The 13,624-nt window shown below is 45.7% G+C and overlaps 1 protein-coding gene across 4 annotated transcripts in view; it reads right to left on the minus strand.

Moving 5' to 3' along the window:
- Nucleotides 1-13,610, minus strand: part of CAMTA2 (calmodulin binding transcription activator 2) — a 116,613-nt gene extending 103,003 nt beyond the window's left edge. For 3 of the 4 annotated variants that reach the window (XM_083185785.1, XM_083185783.1, XM_083185786.1), the window contains exon 1: nt 13,496-13,610. The gene's annotated coding sequence lies outside the window, so the exon portion shown is untranslated. Of the gene's footprint in view, nt 1-13,432; nt 13,457-13,495 lie in introns of those variants that run through there. The other variant, XM_083185784.1, reaches the window with a different exon arrangement.
- Nucleotides 13,611-13,624: the final 14 nt, after the last annotated feature.

The following is a 13,624-nucleotide window of genomic DNA, read 5'->3' on the forward strand; positions in this document are numbered from 1 at the left end:
GCTGCGGAATATGTGTACGCTATATAATAACTGGTAATAATATTCTCTGTACAGCGCTGTGGAATATGTGTGCGCTATATAATAACTGGTAATAATATTCTCTGTACAGCGCTGCGGAATATGTGTGCGCTATATAATAACTGGTAATAATAGTCTCTGTACAGCGCTGCGGAATATGTGTGCGCTATATAATAACTGGTAATAATATTCTCTGTACAGTGCTGTGGAATATGTGTGCACTATATAATAACTGGTGATAATATTCCCTGTACAGCGCTGCAGAATATGTGTGCGCTATATAATAACTGGTAATAATAGTCTCTGTACAGTGCTGCGGAATATGTGTGCGCTATATAATAACTGGTAATAATAATCTCTGTACAGCGCTGCGGAATATGTGTGCGCTATATAAGAACTGGTAATAATAGTCTCTGTACAGCGCTGCGGAATATGTGTGCGCTATATAATAACTGGTAATAATATTCTCTGTACAGCGCTGCGGAATATGTGTGCGCTATATAATAACTGGTAATAATAGTCTCTGTACATTGCTGCGGAATATGTGTGCGCTATATAATAACTGGTAATAATAGTCTCTGTACAGCGCTGCGGAATATGTGTGCGCTATATAATAACTGGTAATAATATTCTCTGTACAGTGCTGCGGAATATGTGTGCGCTATATAATAACTGGTAATAATATTCTCTGTACAGAGCTGCTGAATATGTGTGGGCTATATAATAACCGGTAATAATATTCTCTGTACAGTGCTGTGGAATATGTGTGCGCTATATAAATAACTGGTAATAATATTCTCTGTACAGCTCTGCAAAATATGTGTGCGCTATATAATAACTGGCAATAATATTCTCTGTACAGCGCTGTGGAATATGTGTGCACTATATAAATAACTGGTAATAATAGTCTCTGTACAGCGCTGCGGAATATGTGTGCGCTATATAATAACTGGTAATAATAGTCTCTGTACAGCGCTGCGGAATATGTGTGCGCTATATAATAACTGGTGATAATATTCCCTGTACAGCGCTGCAGAATATGTGTGCGCTATATAATAACTGGTGATAATATTCCCTGTACAGCACTGCGGAATATGTGTGCGCAATATAATAACTGGTAATAATATTCTCTGTACAGCACTGCGGAATATGTGTGCGCTATATAATAACTGGTAATAATATTCTCTGTACAGCGCTGCGGAATATGTGTGCGCTATATAATAACTGGTAATAATATTCTCTGTACAGCGCTGCGGAATATGTGTGCGCTATATAATAACTGGTAATAATATTCTCTGTACAGCGCTGCGGAATATGTGTGCACTATATAAATAACTGGTAATAATATTCTCTGTACAGCGCTGCGGAATATGTGTGCGCTATATAATAACTGGTAATAATAGTCTCTGTACAGCGCTGCGGAATATGTGTGCGCTATATAATATAACTGGTAATAATAGTCTCTGTACAGCGCTGCGGAATATGTGTGTGCTATATAATAACTGGTAATAATATTCTCTGTACAGCGCTGCGGAATATGTGTACGCTATATAATAACTGGTAATAATATTCTCTGTACAGCGCTGTGGAATATGTGTGCGCTATATAATAACTGGTAATAATATTCTCTGTACAGCGCTGCGGAATATGTGTGCGCTATATAATAACTGGTAATAATAGTCTCTGTACAGCGCTGCGGAATATGTGTGCGCTATATAATAACTGGTAATAATATTCTCTGTACAGTGCTGTGGAATATGTGTGCACTATATAATAACTGGTGATAATATTCCCTGTACAGCGCTGCAGAATATGTGTGCGCTATATAATAACTGGTAATAATAGTCTCTGTACAGTGCTGCGGAATATGTGTGCGCTATATAATAACTGGTAATAATAATCTCTGTACAGCGCTGCGGAATATGTGTGCGCTATATAAGAACTGGTAATAATAGTCTCTGTACAGCGCTGCGGAATATGTGTGCGCTATATAATAACTGGTAATAATATTCTCTGTACAGCGCTGCGGAATATGTGTGCGCTATATAATAACTGGTAATAATAGTCTCTGTACATTGCTGCGGAATATGTGTGCGCTATATAATAACTGGTAATAATAGTCTCTGTACAGCGCTGCGGAATATGTGTGCGCTATATAATAACTGGTAATAATATTCTCTGTACAGTGCTGCGGAATATGTGTGCGCTATATAATAACTGGTAATAATATTCTCTGTACAGAGCTGCTGAATATGTGTGGGCTATATAATAACCGGTAATAATATTCTCTGTACAGTGCTGTGGAATATGTGTGCGCTATATAAATAACTGGTAATAATATTCTCTGTACAGCTCTGCAAAATATGTGTGCGCTATATAATAACTGGCAATAATATTCTCTGTACAGCGCTGTGGAATATGTGTGCACTATATAAATAACTGGTAATAATAGTCTCTGTACAGCGCTGCGGGATATGTGTGCGCTATATAATAACTGGTAATAATAGTCTCTGTACAGCGCTGCGGAATATGTGTGCGCTATATAATAACTGGTGATAATATTCCCTGTACAGCGCTGCAGAATATGTGTGCGCTATATAATAACTGGTGATAATATTCCCTGTACAGCACTGCGGAATATGTGTGCGCAATATAATAACTGGTAATAATATTCTCTGTACAGCACTGCGGAATATGTGTGCGCTATATAATAACTGGTAATAATATTCTCTGTACAGCGCTGCGGAATATGTGTGCGCTATATAATAACTGGTAATAATATTCTCTGTACAGCGCTGCGGAATATGTGTGCGCTATATAATAACTGGTAATAATATTCTCTGTACAGCGCTGAGGAATATGTGTGCGCTATATAATAACTGGTAATAATCTCTGTACAGCACTGTGGAATATGTGTGCGCTATATAATAACTGGTAATAATAATCACTGTACAGCACTGCGGAATATGTGTGCGCTATATAATAACTGGTAATAATAGTCTCTGTACAGCGCTGCGGAATATGTGTGCACTATATAAATAACTGGTGATAATAATCTCTGTACAGCACTGCGGAATATGTGTGCGCTATATAACAACTGAAAAAAAGCACAGGGGGTAGGTAATAAAGCGGAAGGTGGCACAGGGCACCAGGGGGTTGAGCGGAATAAAGCAAAAGGTGGCACAGGATACTGGGGAGGAAATAAAGCTGAAGGTGGCGCAGGGCTCAGGGAGGGAGGAATATACCAGAAGGGGGTGGAATAAAGCAGAAGGTGACGCAGGACATTAGGAAGGGAATAAAGCCAAAGGGCATGGGGGGGGGGGGGGGCGCGATTAAACCAGAAGGTGGTGCAGGACACTGGGGAGGGAATAAAGCAGGGAGTGGCACAGGGAACAATGGAGGGAATAAAGCCGAAGGTGGCACAGAGAGAGGAAATGAAGCCGAAGGTGGCGCAGGGCACGGGGGGGGAGGGAATAAAGCAGAAGGTGGCGTAGGGCAGAGCTGGAGGGAATAAAGCGGAAAGTGGCACAGGGGGATGGAATAAAGCGGAATGTGGCACAGGGCACATGGGGAGAGAAAAAGCAGAAAGTGGCGCAGGGCACAGGGGGATAGAATAAAGTGGAAAGTGGCGCAGGGCACAGAGGGATGGAATAAAGCAAAAAGCGGAAAGTGGCGCAGGGCAAAGGGGGATGGAATAAAGCAGAAAGTGGAAAGTGGCACGGGGGGATGGAATAAAGCGGAAAGTGGCACAGGGGGAGGAAATAAAGCGGAAAGTGGTGCAGGACACAGGGGGAGGAAATAAAGCCTAAAGTGGCGCAGGGCACAGGGGGATGGAATAAAGCGGAAAGTGGCGCAGGGCACAGGGGGATGGAATAAAGCGGAAAGTGGCCCAGGGCACACGGGGAGGTAATAAAGCAGAAAGTGGCGCAGGGCACAATGGAGGGAATAAAGCAGAAGGTGGCGCAGGGAACAGGGGGATGGAATAAAGTATTGCAGGGTACAGGGGGGTGGAATAAAGCGGAAAGTGGCGCAGGGCACAGAATAAAGCGGAAAGTGGCGCAGGGCACACGGGAAGGAAATAAAACGGAAAGTGGCGCAAGGCACAGTGGGAGGGAATAAAGCGGAAAGTGGCGCAGGGCACAGGGGGATGGAATAAAGCAGGTCAGTGAAGCACTGTTGACAGTGAGGCAATGCTGTCAGTGAGGCGGGGATGTGCTGCTGTCAGTGAGGCGGGGATGTGCTGCTGTCAGTGAGGCGGGGATGTGCTGCTGTCAGTGAGGCAGAGATGTGCTGCTGCATATATACCTATATAAACACACCTGGGCAGCACAGAAGGTGTAATGGTTAGCATTACTGCCTCACAGCACTGAGGTCATGGGTTCTATGCCCACCATAGCTCTAACTGTGCAGAGTTTGTATATTCTCCCCGTACATGTGTGGGCTTCCTCCCACAATCCAAAAATATACTGGTAGGCTAATTGGCTCCCAACAAAATAACCCTAGATTGTCTGTGTGTGCGTGTACATGTGGTAGGGAATATAGATTGTAAGCTCCACTGGGGCAGTGACTAATGTGAATGTTCAAATATTCTCTGTATAGCGCTGCGGAATATGTGTGCACTATATAAATAACTGGTAATAATAATCTCTGTACAGCGCTGCGGAATATGTGTGCGCTATATAATAACTGGTAATAATATTCTCTGTACAGATAATACGTATCAGTCTGCACAGAGTACGACATAACGTCCAGTGCCCCGATACATCGGTAACCAGATAATACGTATCAGCCTGCACAGAGTATGACATAACGTCCAGTGCCCCGATACATCGGTAACCAGATAATACGTATCAGCCTGCACAGAGTACGACATAACGTCCAGTGCCCCGATACATCGGTAAGCAGATAATACGTATCAGCCTGCACAGAGTACGACATAACGTCCAGTGCCCCGATACATCGGTAACCAGATAATACCTATCAGCCTGCACAGAGTACGACATAACGTCCAGTGCCCCGATACATCGGTAACCAGATAATACCTATCAGCCTGCACAGAGTACGACATAACGTCCAGTGCCCCGATACATCGGTAACCAGATAATACGTATCAGCCTGCACAGAGTACGACATAACGTCCAGTGCCCCGATACATCGGTAACCAGATAATACCTATCAGCCTGCACAGAGTACGACATAACGTCCAGTGCCCACGATACATCGGTAACCAGATAATACCTATCAGCCTGCACAGAGTACGACATAACGTCCAGTGCCCCGATACATCGGTAACCAGATAATACCTATCAGCCTGCACAGAGTACGACATAACGTCCAGTGCCCCTATACATCGGTAACCAGATAATACGTATCAGCCTGCACAGAGTACGACATAACGCCCAGTGCCCCGATACATCGGTAACCAGATAATACCTATCAGCCTGCACAGAGTACGACATAACGTCCAGTGCCCCGATACATCGGTAACCAGATAATACGTATCAGCCTGCACAGAGTACGACATAACGTCCAGAGCCCCGATACATCGGTAACCAGATAATACGTATCAGCCTGCACAGAGTACGACATAACGTCCAGTGCCCCGATACATCGGTAACCAGATAATACGTATCAGCCTGCACAGAGTACGACATAACGTCCAGTGCCCCGATACATCGGTAACCAGATAATACGTATCAGCCTGCACAGAGTACGACATAACGTCCAGTGCCCCGATACATCGGTAACCAGATAATACGTATCAGCCTGCACAGAGTACGACATAACGTCCAGTGCCCCGATACATCGGTAACCAGATAATACCTATCAGCCTGCACAGAGTACGACATAACGCCCAGTGCCCCGATACATCGGTAACCAGATAATACGTATCAGCCTGCACAGAGTACGACATAACGCCCAGAGCCCCGATACATCGGTAACCAGATAATACGTATCAGCCTGCACAGAGTACGACATAACGTCCAGTGCCCCGATACATCGGTAACCAGATAATACGTATCAGCCTGCACAGAGTACGACATAACGTCCAGTGCCCCGATACATCGGTAACCAGATAATACGTATCAGCCTGCAGAGTACGACATAACGTCCAGTGCCCGATACATCGGTAACCAGATAATACCTATCAGCCTGCAGAGTACGACATAACGTCCAGTGCCCCGATACATCGGTAACCAGATAATACGTATCAGCCTGCACAGAGTACGACATAACGTCCAGTGCCCCGATACATCGGTAACCAGATAATACCTATCAGCCTGCAGAGTACGACATAACGTCCAGTGCCCCGATACATCGGTAACCAGATAATACGTATCAGCCTGCACAGAGTACGACATAACGTCCAGTGCCCCGATACATCGGTAACCAGATAATACGTATCAGCCTGCACAGAGTACGACATAACGTCCAGTGCCCCGATACATCGGTAACCAGATAATACGTATCAGCCTGCACAGAGTACGACATAACGTCCAGTGCCCCGATACATCGGTAACCAGATAATACCTATCAGCCTGCACAGAGTACGACATAACGTCCAGTGCCCCGATACATCGGTAACCAGATAATACCTATCAGCCTGCACAGAGTAAGACATAACGTCCAGTGCCCCGATACATCGGTAACCAGATAATACGTATCAGCCTGCACAGAGTACGACATAACGTCCAGTGCCCCGATACATCGGTAACCAGATAATACCTATCAGCCTGCACAGAGTACGACATAACGTCCAGTGCCCCGATACATCGGTAACCAGATAATACCTATCAGCCTGCACAGAGTACGACATAACGTCCAGTGCCCCGATACATCGGTAACCAGATAATACGTATCAGCCTGCACAGAGTACGACATAACGTCCAGTGCCCCGATACATCGGTAAACAGATAATACGTATCAGCCTGCACAGAGTACGACATAACGTCCAGTGCCCCGATACATCGGTAACCAGATAATACGTATCAGCCTGCACAGAGTACGACATAACGTCCAGTGCCCCGATACATCGGTAACCAGATAATACGTATCAGCCTGCACAGAGTACGACATAACGTCCAGTGCCCCGATACATCAGTAACCAGATAATACCTATCAGCCTGCACAGAGTACGACATAACGTCCAGTGCCCGATACATCGGTAACCAGATAATACCTATCAGCCTGCACAGAGTACGACATAATGTCCAGTGCCCCGATACATCGGTAACCAGATAATACCTATCAGCCTGCACAGAGTACGACATAACGTCCAGTGCCCCGATACATCGGTAACCAGATAACACCTATCAGCCTGTACAGAGTACGACATAACGTCCAGTGCCCCGATACATCGGTAACCAGATAATACCTATCAGCCTGTACAGAGTACGACATAACGTCCAGTGCCCCGATACATCGGTAACCAGATAATACGTATCAGCCTGCACAGAGTACGACATAACGTCCAGTGCCCCGATACATCGGTAACCAGATAATACCTATCAGCCTGCACAGAGTACGACATAACGTCCAGTGCCCCGATACATCGGTAACCAGATAATACGTATCAGCCTGCACAGAGTACGACATAACGTCCAGTGCCCCGATACATCGGTAACCAGATAATACGTATCAGCCTGCACAGAGTACGACATAACTCTCAGTGCCCCGATACATCGGTAACCAGATAATACGTATCAGCCTGCACAGAGTACGATATAACGTCCAGTGCCCCGATACATCGGTAACCAGATAATACGTATCAGCCTGCACAGAGTACGACATAACTCTCAGTGCCCCGATACATCGGTAACCAGATAATACGTATCAGCCTGCACAGAGTACGATATAACGTCCAGTGCCCCGATACATCGGTAACCAGATAATACCTATCAGCCTGCACAGAGTACGACATAACGTCCAGTGCCCCGATACATCGGTAACCAGATAATACGTATCAGCCTGCACAGAGTACGACATAACGTCCAGTGCCCCGATACATCGGTAACCAGATAATACGTATCAGCCTGCACAGAGTAGGACATAACGTCCAGTGCCCCGATACATCGGTAACCAGATAATACCTATCAGCCTGCACAGAGTACGACATAACGTCCAGTGCCCCGATACATCGGTAACCAGATAATACCTATCAGCCTGCACAGAGTACGACATAACGTCCAGTGACCCGATACATCGGTAACCAGATAATACGTATCAGCCTGCACAGAGTACGACATAACGTCCAGTGACCCGATACATCGGTAACCAGATAATACCTATCAGCCTGTACAGAGTACGACATAACGTCCAGTGCCCCGATACATCGGTAACCAGATAATACCTATCAGCCTGCACAGAGTACGACATAACGTCCAGTGCCCCGATACATCGGTAACCAGATAATACCTATCAGCCTGCACAGAGTACGACATAACGTCTAGTGACCCGATACATCGGTAACCAGATAATACCTATCAGCCTGTACAGAGTACGACATAACGTCCAGTGCCCCGATACATCGGTAACCAGATAATACGTATCAGCCTGCACAGAGTACGACATAACGTCCAGTGCCCCGATACATCGGTAACGGTTTAGGTATCAGAAGCCTAGATGCACTTTTGCGACTTGCCACATTCCCTTGGTCACTGCTCGGCTCCCCTTTGTCATAGACTAATGTATCATATACGGAAACCTTCCTCCACAAATGCTCTATAGACACGTAAAAGCCAAATCACAAATCACAGCACTACCGATATAGGGGCCCCGAACGGATGCACACAGGACAACGCATCGGACGGGAGGTAAAACACATGTGATTTCCCACATTTCATTCAATTCATCAGCCCGATGCATCAAAATCGCTCCGGTGTATGGGCACATATAGACAGCTAATAGCAAGATATAGATATAGATATATATATATATATATATATATATATATATATATATATATGGAGAAAAGAGGGGAGTTTCAGAGGGCGCTAGTAGGTAATCAACAAATTGAAATAGAAATTTACCATTTAATATAAAATTTACAGAAATAAAAAAAACCATATCAGGTATCACAGATATACATATGGTGAACAAATACAGGTATATGCTGCTCAATTCAGAAGATCTTGGTCAGAAAAAGAGATAGCCCAACACGTTTCGTCAATTCATGCCTTCATCAGGGGCAGACATTGCAACTGGCAGTAACTATGTGTGACAGATATACAAAAAGAATCTGGAGACGGGTATTTCAAAAATCTGTCCGGTACGTTTCCAATAATCAGAAAAGACAAAGAATAGAACTTAAATCGCATAAGATTCAAAGGTTTTGCCAGATGAACAGTTTCATCAGTATATAAAGATCTGAAGCAGTAACATGCAGCAGGGGTATATATATATATATATATATATATATATATATACACATATATACATACACACGCATACATACGCAAACACACAGAGGCAGGGAGAAAGAGATACAGTACAGATAGATATACACACAAATATGTGTGTATATACACAGGGATGGTGGGTTTAATGTATATAATATATAGAGGGGGTATATCCACATTACATGGTTGAGGATTGTAGGGGTACACTTATGGGGGGGAGGGAGATATTTTTATATACACACACAGCAGGAATAGGGGGTATTTGGGATATATAAACAGGGAGGGGGTATATACATATGGGGGGGATGGTATATACCTGGGGTAGCCAACTCCAGTCCTCAAGAGCTACCAACAGTTACCGTATTCCAGATCTCCTCACAGAATCACAAGTAAAGTAATTAGCTCCACCTGTGGATCATTTATGATGTGCTAGTGAGTAATGAGTGCACATGTGCAGCAGCTAGGTGGTCTGGAAAATGTGTCAGTGAGTAATGGGTGCACCTGTGCTGCAGCTAGGTGGTCTGGAAAATGTGTCAGTGAGTAATGGGTGCACCTGTGCAGCAGCTAGGTGGTCTGGAAAATGTGTCAGTGAGTAATGAGTGCACCTGTGCTGCAGCTAGTTGGTCTGGAAAATGTGTCAGTGAGTAATGGGTGCACCTGTGCTGCAGCTAGGTGGTCTGGAAAATGTGTCAGAGAGTAATGGGTGCACCTGTGCTGCAGCTAGGTGGTCTGGAAAAAGTGTCAGTGAGTAATGGGTGCACCTGTGCTGCAGCTAGGTGGTCTGGAAAATGTGTCAGTGAGTAATGGGTGCACCTGTGCTGCAGCTAGGTGGTCTGGAAAATGTGTCAGTGAGTAATGAGTGCACCTGTGCTGCAGCTAGGTGGTCTGGAAAATGTGTCAGTGAGTAATGAGTGCACCTGTGCTGCAGCTAGGTGGTCTGGAAAAATGTGCTAGTGAGTAATGAGTGCACCTGTGCAGCAGCTAGGTTGTATGGAAAATGTGTCAGTGAGTAATGAGTGCACATGTGCAGCAGCTAGGTGGTCTGGAAAATATGTCAGTGAGTAATGGGTGCACCTGTGCTGCAGCTAGGTGGTCTGGAAAATGTGTCAGTGAGTAATGGGTGCACCTGTGCTGCAGCTAGGTGGTCTGGAAAATGTGTCAGTGTGTAATGAGTGCACCTGTGCAGCAGCTAGGTGGTCTGGAAAATGTGTCAGTGAGTAATGAGTGCACCTGTGCTGCAGCTAGTTGATCTGGAAAATGTGTCAGTGAGTAATGGGTGCACCTGTGCAGCAGCTAGGTGGTCAGGAAAATGTGTCAGTGAGTAATGAGTGCACCTGTGCAGCAGCTAGGTGGTCAGGAAAATGTGCTAGTGAGTAATGAGTGCACCTGTGCAGCAGCTAGGTGGTCAGGAAAATGTGCTGGTGAGTAATGAGTGCACCTGTGCAGCAGCTAGGTTGTATGGAAAATGTGTCAGTGAGTAATGAGTGCACATGTGCAGCAGCTAGGTTGTCTGGAAAATGTGTCAGTGAGTAATGAGTGCACATGTGCTGCAGCTAGGTGGTCTGGAAAATGTGTCAGTGAGTAATGAGTGCACCTGTGCAGCAGCTAGGTGGTCTGGAAAATGTGTCAGTGAGTAATGGGTGCACCTGTGCTGCAGCTAGGTGGTCTGGAAAATGTGTCAGTGAGTAATGGGTGCACCTGTGCTGCAGCTAGGTGGTCTGGAAAATGTGTCAGTGTGTAATGAGTGCACCTGTGCAGCAGCTAGGTGGTCTGGAAAATGTGTCAGTGAGTAATGAGTGCACCTGTGCTGCAGCTAGTTGATCTGGAAAATGTGTCAGTGAGTAATGGGTGCACCTGTGCAGCAGCTAGGTGGTCAGGAAAATGTGTCAGTGAGTAATGAGTGCACCTGTGCAGCAGCTAGGTGGTCAGGAAAATGTGCTAGTGAGTAATGAGTGCACCTGTGCAGCAGCTAGGTGGTCAGGAAAATGTGCTGGTGAGTAATGAGTGCACCTGTGCAGCAGCTAGGTTGTATGGAAAATGTGTCAGTGAGTAATGAGTGCACATGTGCAGCAGCTAGGTTGTCTGGAAAATGTGTCAGTGAGTAATGAGTGCACATGTGCAGCAGCTAGGTGGTCTGGAAAATGTGTCAGTGAGTAATGAGTGCACCTGTGCAGCAGCTAGGTGGTCTGGAAAATGTGAACTGTTGGTAGCTCTCGAGGACTGGAGTTGGCTACCACTGGTATATACTAAGGTATTTGGTGGGTATATACAGTACACAGGGGGGTGGTATATACACAGGGATATGGTGGGTAAATACAGTACACAGGGGGGTGGTATATACACAGGTATTTGGGGGTATATACACAGGAGGGGGTGGTATATACACAGGGATTGGGATGTATATACACAGGTATTTGGGGGTATATACACAGGAGGGGGTGGTATATACACAGGGATTTGGTGGATATATACAGTACACAGGGGGGTGGGTATATACACAGGGATTGGGGGGTATATACACAGGGGGGTGGTATATACACAGGTACTGGGGGTATATACACAGGGGGATGGTATACACACAGGGGGGATGGTATATACCAGGGGTTCCCAATCTTTTTTGATTAACGGCACCCTAGAGAATCAGAATTTTTTTCACGGCACCCTTAGGTCCCAAAAAAATTAAGTAGATGGGGTTTATATGCGATTCTTAGCGGCAGTTATGTGGTAAAGGGCAGGATTTGCTTCTGTTTGTACACATTTTATGATTGGCAGCCACCAGCACTGGTTTTGCTCATAAATAATTAACCATTAATAATTTGAGTTGGTCCTGGACCACCAACCCGCGGCACCCCTTCATGTGTCCCGAGGCACCCCAGGGAGCCGCGGCACACAGTTTGGTAACCACTGGTATATACACAGGGGTGGCAGGCATATAAACAGGGATTGGTGGGTATATACACAGGGGTATAGTATATACACAGGGATTGGTGATATATATAGATATATATGGTGCATATACACAGGGAGGATAGTATATACACAGGGGTGGCGGGTATATAGATATATATGGGGCATATACACAGGGAAAGGTATATACACAGGGATTGGTGGGTATATACGCAGGTACTGGGGGTATATACACAGGGGAGATGGTATATACACAGGGGGAGATAGAATATACACAGGGATTGGTGAGTATATACACAGGGGGATGGTATATACAGAGGGGGGATGGTATATACACAGGTACTGGGGTATATACATAGGAGGATGGTATATACACAGGTATTGGGGTATATTCACAGGGGGGATGGTATATACACAGGTACTGGGGTATATACATAGGGGGGATGGTATATACACAGGGGGGGGATGATATATACACAGGGGGGGTGGTATATACACTGGGGGGATGGTATATACACAGGTACTGGGGTATATACATGGGGGGATGGTATATACACAGGTACTGGGGTATATACACAGGGGGGTGGTATATACACAGGAGGGATGGTATATACACAGGTACTGGGGTATATACACAGGGGGATGGTATATACACAGGTACTGGGGTATATACATGGGGGGATGGTATATACACAGGTACTGGGGTATATACACAGGGGGGTGGTATATACACAGGAGGGATGGTATATACACAGGTACTGGGGTATATACACAGGGGGGATGGTATATACACAGGTACTGGGGTATATACACAGGGGGATGGTATATACACAGGGGGGATGGTATATACACAGGTACTGGGATATATACAAAGGGGGATAGTATATGCACAGGGGGGATGGTATATACACAGGGGGGATGGTATATACACAGGTACTGGGGTATATACACAGGGGGGATGGTATATACACAGGCACTGGGGTATATACACAGGGGGGGATGGTATATACACAGGTACTGGGGTATATACACAGGGGGATAGTATATGCACAGGGGGGGTGGTATATACACAGGGGTGGCGGGTATATAGATATATATGGGGCATATACACTGTATATAGCTATGACACAGCTGCCGCTGTGGTGACAGCTCGGTCCCGGCCCCTCACTCACCTCCCCGGGACCCTCCAGCCGCCATCTTATCACCGAGCCCCCCTCCTCTGACGTCAGCACGCACACAGCGGGCGGGGCCGTGACGTCACCGCGCACGGGACACCCGGAAGACTGCGAGCGGGGTGACAA

This window comes from Crinia signifera, chromosome 4, assembly GCF_055691185.1.
Source record: "Crinia signifera chromosome 4, ASM5569118v1, whole genome shotgun sequence".
In the NCBI taxonomy this organism is placed as follows: Eukaryota; Metazoa; Chordata; class Amphibia; order Anura; family Myobatrachidae; genus Crinia; species Crinia signifera.